Raw genomic sequence first — 7,925 nt, 5'->3', positions numbered from 1 at the left:
TTTTCATCAACATTTTTTTTGACCAAACTAAACAGTATTTATGAAAACCCAGAAACCCCAAACTGAAATTTTTATAATCAAACTTTTCAGGTTTTGGTTTTCAAAACTGACTTTTTTTTAAACCTACAATGGTTAGAATTCATATCATAAGTGACAATTCACAAACAAAATGAAATACAAAACTATATAAGTAACCAGGTCTAATCATATTTCCTAAGAAAGCCTCTGAAATTGTATCATGGTCAGGACCATCCATATTATTATTCAAATTATCCTTCCTTTTTGCTAGACAGCTTGGGAAGTAGTTTGACACCACTTTCCTAACATCTTAATGATCAGTAAGAGTAACATTCGGTTTAGCAGAGAAAAGCACTAAAGTAGTGCTATCTAACAAAAAGTAAATTCAGATTTCAATATCAAAAGTTTTTCTGACATTCTTGGCTAGAAAAAAAATATGGTTTTCTTCATTGTTAAAATATATCCTTTCTTCCTTCAGGGAAACGTGTATGACTTCTTTATTTTTCAAGTATTTACATTTAATAGGCTACAAAATATGGAGGAATTTTTTACAAAATAGATGGAAGTCATTTAAATGTTAATTTTGAAATATTTGAACATTTGGAGGGCAGGTTCAAATTTATTATGGTTTATTTTTGATGTTTGTATAGATCTACATACATCAATTAATGGTAGCTCTGAATTCCAAAGCTAAAAATACAGAGAGGGGCCTTAGTGCCATCATAATGAACAGCTGTTTGTGGAGACTATGCCTTCCTCAACACCCAAAGGAAGAGAGGGAATGCTGAAGTGTTGCCTGAATATTCAAAAATATTCCAAAGACTAAATCTCTCTGAAAACACAAAATGTGAGTAGCACATTTTTGCTTCTAATTCTTTGTGGGTGACACTGCAACCAGTACTTGATTGTGTATTTTATATTAATTATATGTACACATATACATGCATTTTCAAGAGAGGTTTTTTTGTATGGCTGGTTTTGGTTTGTTTTTTATATATTTAAACTTATTACTATTTCAGTGTCCCTGAGAACAGCATTGCACAATTGCACAAGTGCATTATAGAAGTTTTTGCCATCTTTTGAAGAATTACTTATTAGCCCTGGGGGGAAGGACACTGGGCTTGGTATGAAAAAGCCTGATGGCTGACATTTTTAAAAGAGCACAAAGGATTTACCCACACATCTTCCAGCAGAAATTGCAGTTCACCGTTTGAATGAGAAAGGCAGGAGAATTTTAAATTGTTGTAAGATCATTTTTAAGAAATATATTACTGATTACTAACGTAATGTAAGTAAAGAGGCTCCAGTCAAAGAACAGTGCCCCGATCATGCTCGGTGATTTATAGATATCTAGTAAAAAGGACAGATCCGACCCCAGATAGCTTACAAGCCAGGTTTATGACAAGACAACAGATGGATGTAACAGAGAAATATGTAGGAGGGGGACAAGAAGATAACAATAAAATGAGCATATTTTTGCATAATAAAAAGTAAATTCAAGACTTGATTTAACAAATGATTTAACCAAAGTGCCTACGCAATAAATTATCTAACAACTTTGAAAGTACCTTGCCTTTCTCCTGTACTCATAAGTTTTAAGTCTCCATACAGTACACATTCTACTCCAGTATTTTACAAGAACTAATTTATTTTTATGTAATGGTCACCATTAAAAAGTCAATACTTACCAATAGTCATTACCCAAGGGTATAGATACAGCAATTACTTACATTTCCTATAACTAGAACTGTAAATTACTGCACTATTTCGGACTACCATGTGGTAGCCATTGGTAAATGCTAATTGTATAGGTGTCCATTGTACTATACTATATCAGTTCTCTATATCACTTTGTTATATTTTCACAGTGCTTTGGGATCCATTGGTATGAAAAGTGCTACGTACTGTAAGTATAAATTATTATTATTATTATTATAAGTTAGTTCTGCGGAGGAATGGACAAAGCTAGAGCTGTCTTTGGCAACAACAACAAAAAAGGATTAGCTCCAGAAGGAATTGCATTTTCTGTGCATAAAGGTGTTTCATAAACATTACACATAAAGCCAAGCTCTGTACTGGTTCACTCATGATTCAAATGAGATACTGATGTGGATAAATGTACAATCCTTTACCTTTATCTGCTGCCCTCAACTCCTGGTTTTTCCCTCCACATAAAGCTATCCTTCCCTATAATTCAATTTCAGAAATATTCAGTCATCCCTGGCCAGAAAACTAGGTATTAATGTGTCACTAAGTACACTTAATTCCACCTCAGAAGGTGACATTAAATAGGAGTCAAATTTTAGCTGCTGTCCCATTGGGCCCCACAAGATACTTACTATCAGAGGAGGAGCAATCAGTATCCCGTCCACACTGAGACCAAGTTCACATTGAAATATATGCTGTAATTGGAAGTGCTGCCAGAATTGATTTGTGTAGAATTGAAATTCATCTCGCAGATCCAAGATTTAAAGCTATTGAAGCAAATTCATGCCTGATGTAAGCTGAACAAAGTAGGTAGAGTAAAGCCAGAAATTAATTTGGCCCACTGTTATTTTTAAGTGAACATAGTCTTGAAAGGTCCTGTATTAATGTTAAGTCCTTTATTTATCCAAAGGGGTACAGCATGAGCAGCAATGTGCCTCAGCCCAGTTCTGGGGACCAACTCATTTGAAATCTTTGAGCTATTAGGCTAAGCCAATCAGCAAGAGCACCAGTGAGTGTCCTATGTAACGGTGTTCTTTATGATGTGGACATATCCACAGGAATTCATATGAGATCGATTGATTTCATACAGGCTGCTGAAATTCTAGAGGATGGTAACAACTTTCAGTCTTGACTCGTATGGTCCAGATTTGAACCAAGACCTAATGATCTTTAAACTAAATCAAGAAAAAAATGTAGGCTTATTCTTCAGAAAGTCTTTGGTCCCTCACTCTTTGTTTGCATCAAGTTCAAGGCCTTACACAAAATCTGCCCCTCTCTACTCATTCACTCTTGCCATTGATAACGACTACAATGTAATTACATGTTTATGTAGATAACATGCACTTAAGAGAATGATAACCCTTTTAGAGAATATTTAAGCCATCATTCTAGAGGAGGGATATTATTCTCTATTACATTCCACAGTTTTTTATGTAATTTCTATAGAAACATATTAGTCTCGTGCCTTTTAAGTTCTATAAAATATTTCTCCAAGGGAAGATGTAAGAGTAATTACTGGGTAACTGGTCATCAGCAAACTGGCCAAGTGTATACACATATACCTGATTGGTGAATGCATGCTTGATATTTATATCCACAAGATGTTGTGGTAAAAAAATATGCATGTCTGACTTTGAAGCTCTGGCAAACTAGTGAAAAGATGAACACAGGGCATATGGCAGTGGTTCTCAACCTGCAGCCTGCAGGTTGCTTGCGGCCCAATCCACAAAGCTGCAGCCCATGTGACATCCTCAGGGCCATACAGATAGTATTAGATGTGGCCCACATAACACACTGTGGGCCCACAATGGTAAATAGGTTGAGAACCACTGGCATAAGGCATGCATCTATGCCACCTGAACTTTTGGTTGGAGAGGTTATTCTAGGCCTAATACATAGCACTGATTTCCCTATAGTTGTGGGGAAATAACCAGGCATGTTTAATTGACACAGCCCTGGCTCTGGGGAGTGGAGAACCCATCTAGATATTTGCAAACACTAACAATTAATTTGAGATGCTTGCACAACCTCCAACTTCATATGATAATTTCTAGGAAGGGACAATCCCTGGGGTTGGACCTGCAAGCTCTCCACACCCAAAATTCCAGCTTAAGTCAATGAGAGTTTTGAGATCACAGGGGTCACAGGATTGTGTTCCTTGTGAATGACTAGCTACACGAGCTAAATTCAGACCTTGGATAGAAGCCTGCAGTTCCCTTTTGGATGAGTGTGTGAGCATAGGTTTCAGGGTGGAATTCGGCTCTCTCTTATTAATAAAGAGAAGATGATTTACAAGATCTTTTGTCCCGTTACCCATATTGCTTTTGGGGAACTACATGACACCTCTGAAAATACTGAATTCCATATAGTTTGTCCATTATTTTTCCTGAATTCAATCTAATGGGCAAAACATTTTGAACAGTGGTGGGTTACACTGCAGCAGAAGAAATCCCTCCATTCTTTTGTCAGTAACTTCTGCCTGGAACCTCTTATGTTTTTTCATTTATTGTAGTGATTTTTGCAAGCTTCAGAGAACTAAAGGAGAATACCAGTCAGATCATGCAAGGAAAGGAAAAACTGAGCCAAATTCATCCTGGGTGTAACTTGAATGAAATCAGCTGAGTTGCATCAGGGATGAATTTGGTCCACTATCAAGAAATACAGAGCTGACAAAAAGTAGGAATAAAAACGTGCTGCTTATGAACTCTGGGAGGAGGCAGAGAGATGGGGGGGCACAGGGAGGAAGAAGGTTTCATGATTCAGAGAGTGGCATATGAAGCAGTGCTCCAAAAGCTGCCAAGGCACATTTGAGTCCCTTGCGGAAGCCACGAAATTCAAGCAGCTATTGAAAAAGTCAGGATAACAAAATGAGGGAAGAAATGCTGACCAGCTACCTCAGGGTAAAAAAGTAGAAAAGCAGGAAGTTGAAAAGAAAGGATAAATGTTTAATAATTGGTTGCAAGAGGAAGTAGAAGACAATTCTAGCTGGGCAGGAAACGGTTTTCCCATCTCTTGAGTATTTTCAAGAGCTAAAAAAATTTTCCCTGTCTCAAATCAGGACAAAAAGTCAAAATCTCAAATGCTCATGACCTCAAAAAAACAGAAAAACTTTGGTTCCGGTCAATCAAAACATTTTGATTTTGACTTTTAAAAAAATCTTTTTTAGTCTAATTAGTCTAAATTCTAACTGGCTTATCCTTTTGAATCAGTGTGACAGTGTGAATCAGTGGGGTTTTATCCATCTTGCTATGTTGCATGTGAGTCTTACTGTCCTATACTAATACTGTGTGTACCTTAGTTTCCCTGTGTACTACACCAATACGTAGGTGGTGGGAATTGGGTGTGTGATTTTGCTGAGGCCCTCAGGGTAGACTGCCTAGCTATTTGCAGCTATGTAACCTGAGACCCAGGAGGGGGGTGAGACACCTTTGGCCCGGGAAGCAAGACAAAGAGAAGGAAGAGGGGCAACATGGGGGGTGTTGGAGGTCGGGTGGCTGGCACCCTGCTTGGGGGACTGGAAGAGGGAGAATCCAGGGCGTCTGGCCCAGGATTCCCAAGATGGTCTTGGCTGAAAGTCACTGATGTTTGTAATAATAGGCTCTGTTCTATGCTGTGGTCCTGTCTATGAATAAACCTTCTGTTTTACGCTGGCCGAGAGTCATGTCTGACTGCGGAGTTCGGATGTAGGGCCCTCTGGCTTCCCCAGGAGCCCCACCTTTGCGAACTCGCTGTGGGAAGCACACGGTGTAAAGAGGGGATTCTGAATGCTCCGAGGTCAGACCCAGGAAGGCCGAAGTTGTGTAAACTTCTTGCCCTGGAGACAGTGTGCTCAGAGAGAGGAGGCATGCTCCCCCAGAGTCCTCACTGGCTTTGTATGGAGTAGTTCCAGAGCATTGCCTGGTGACTCTGTGACAATCAGTAAAGTGGAATTTATTTCAATTTTGAAACTTATTTTCAACTTTGTTTCAAGTTGGGAGATTCACTCTGATTCGTAAACAGTTTTGGTTTAGACAAATCAGCTGTTTTCCATGAAAAAACATGTAGTCAAAAAATTCCCAACCAATTCTAATGATGAGAAAAACCCTCCACCCCAAAAAAACATTTGTATGGTGCAATTATTTTTAATTATAATAAATAAATATATAAAAATATATTATATAAATATAATAAAAAATAATTTATATATTATATAAATATAATAAAAAAATAATAAAAATTATAATTAGGGTTTCCACACTTCTAGGAAGAGTGGGAAGTACTAAGGAGGACATTCTGCAGGGAAATACAACTTAGTATCTAGTGCTTTCTCTCTGGAGATGAGTGAGAACACATTAAATAATCTATTTTAGCATTGGTCAACGATAAGAAAGGCACAGACAACAAGCTTCCAAAGTCTGTTATGTATGTTGCAAATGCCATTAGAGATTTAGACTAGTAGAAAGACAATAAACTGTAATGATCACTGTGGAAAATAAAGTATCTAATATAAGATTATTGCAAATTTGATGGGGGAAGTGAGCCACTGACCGTCCGTGCTCCTTCCCAAATCATCCAGGACTAGCTAAAGCCAATGGCGCCAGGGGTGAATCCTAGCTTTCCAGCTCCTCACATGAGATGCAAGACCCACCAAGGACACTGTGCTCACCAGTCCCCGCTTCCTACCACCACATCAGGAACTTCACCAGCAGTAGTACTTTCACAGCCTGACATCATGCTCCCTGTATATACAACTTTCTCATATATAAACAATTCTGCCTCTTCCAAGCTGTATCTGTAATTCCCCCTTAAAAAAACCCTTAAGGCTATGCCTTTCTACTGTAAATAAAGCAAGGAATGAACAAGAGGTGTGTGCCAGCCATCACCTTAATCAACTGGGTTAGTTTGTTATATACATTCCCTCCCACAACTGGGCACTAACTTTTTAGAGTACAAGCTCTTCAAGACAGAGGCTACTTCCTATCTGGGTTTTTTTGGGTGCCACTATAACCCAAACACTTCTGTAGAAGGGTGCTGTACACTGGGAGAGTCCTTAGACCAGCTTATCCTCTCTCTTACACAAACACAGCCCCATTGAACTCAACACATGTCCTCAGTATAACTTAAACAATACTTTGGCCCCTTTTGCTCCACTATTGTTTTCACTGATGAGCCCATACACAATTTTAACAACGATTATAAACCAAAACTTTTCAGGCTTAGATAGTTTATGGGGTCACATTGTTTAGATGAAGCATTTTAACCTCATTTTTAATCAGATGTTTGAGCTCTGTGCCTACATAAAACTCCCTTTTAAACAGAAGTGTGCTATCCATGTTACTTTCATATGCTGGTAAGGTGAAGGTATCAGAATGTATGTAACGTATGAAGTCTTTATTCTTCTTACTTTAGTTTAAGCACATGATTTCTCTTCCCTTGAGCATTAATCTTCCACCTTCTAGAGAGATCACCCAGTGTAATACCTTTCCAATTAACACAAACAAAAATGCATCATCAACTGCATCATCATCAACAAATGGCAATTACTGCCTAGTTAAGCTACTTGTTCTGTCTTTTGGGTGGCATGCATACTCACGCTGATGATGATGATTACAACAGCAAAGGTTAGGCTTGTAGTCTCTCAGTACCCAGTCATCCAGGCTATTATCATAATTGACAGTTTTTGCCAGAAGCACATTTATTGAAAGCAATGTGAATGCCACAAGGACTGTGTATAAAAGTAGAGGAGATGTGTCTGCAGTCTTTCCTCATCTCCCGTTTGCCAATTGTAATTAGATCTTCAGACTGCTTTGTAATCAGCTATCACTTTCAGAGTATAAAGACCTCTGCAGCTGAATGTGTGTTCCATGTCTTTATCGGCCTGAGTCCCAAAGGCTCTGGAAATTGCCCACAATGTAAATTTCTGCTCAGTGTAACTTATGGTGTATGTGCAAAGGGAATTATCACTATATGCACCAGAGTTTCCTCTAGCAGCACTAGCAAGGAATTGTTTGATTGAATGCATAGTGTTATTGTCATGTGGTGTTTGCCATCAGAGATCTTTAAAGATGAGGGTGCATTATTGCTTGTTACTGAAAGAGCTGCATGTTCTGATTTTTACATACATACATTGAGTTGGTTCACACCACATGGTTAGTTGTTTTGAGGGACATACAGAAAAATGTTTTTATCAAATACAACAGAAAATCCAGCCTGCTTCCTTA

Source organism: Chelonia mydas, chromosome 2, assembly GCF_015237465.2.
Source record: "Chelonia mydas isolate rCheMyd1 chromosome 2, rCheMyd1.pri.v2, whole genome shotgun sequence".
Taxonomy (NCBI): domain Eukaryota; kingdom Metazoa; phylum Chordata; order Testudines; family Cheloniidae; genus Chelonia; species Chelonia mydas.
The sequence above is the reverse complement of the archived record's forward strand: the minus strand, read 5'-3'. Positions refer to the sequence as shown.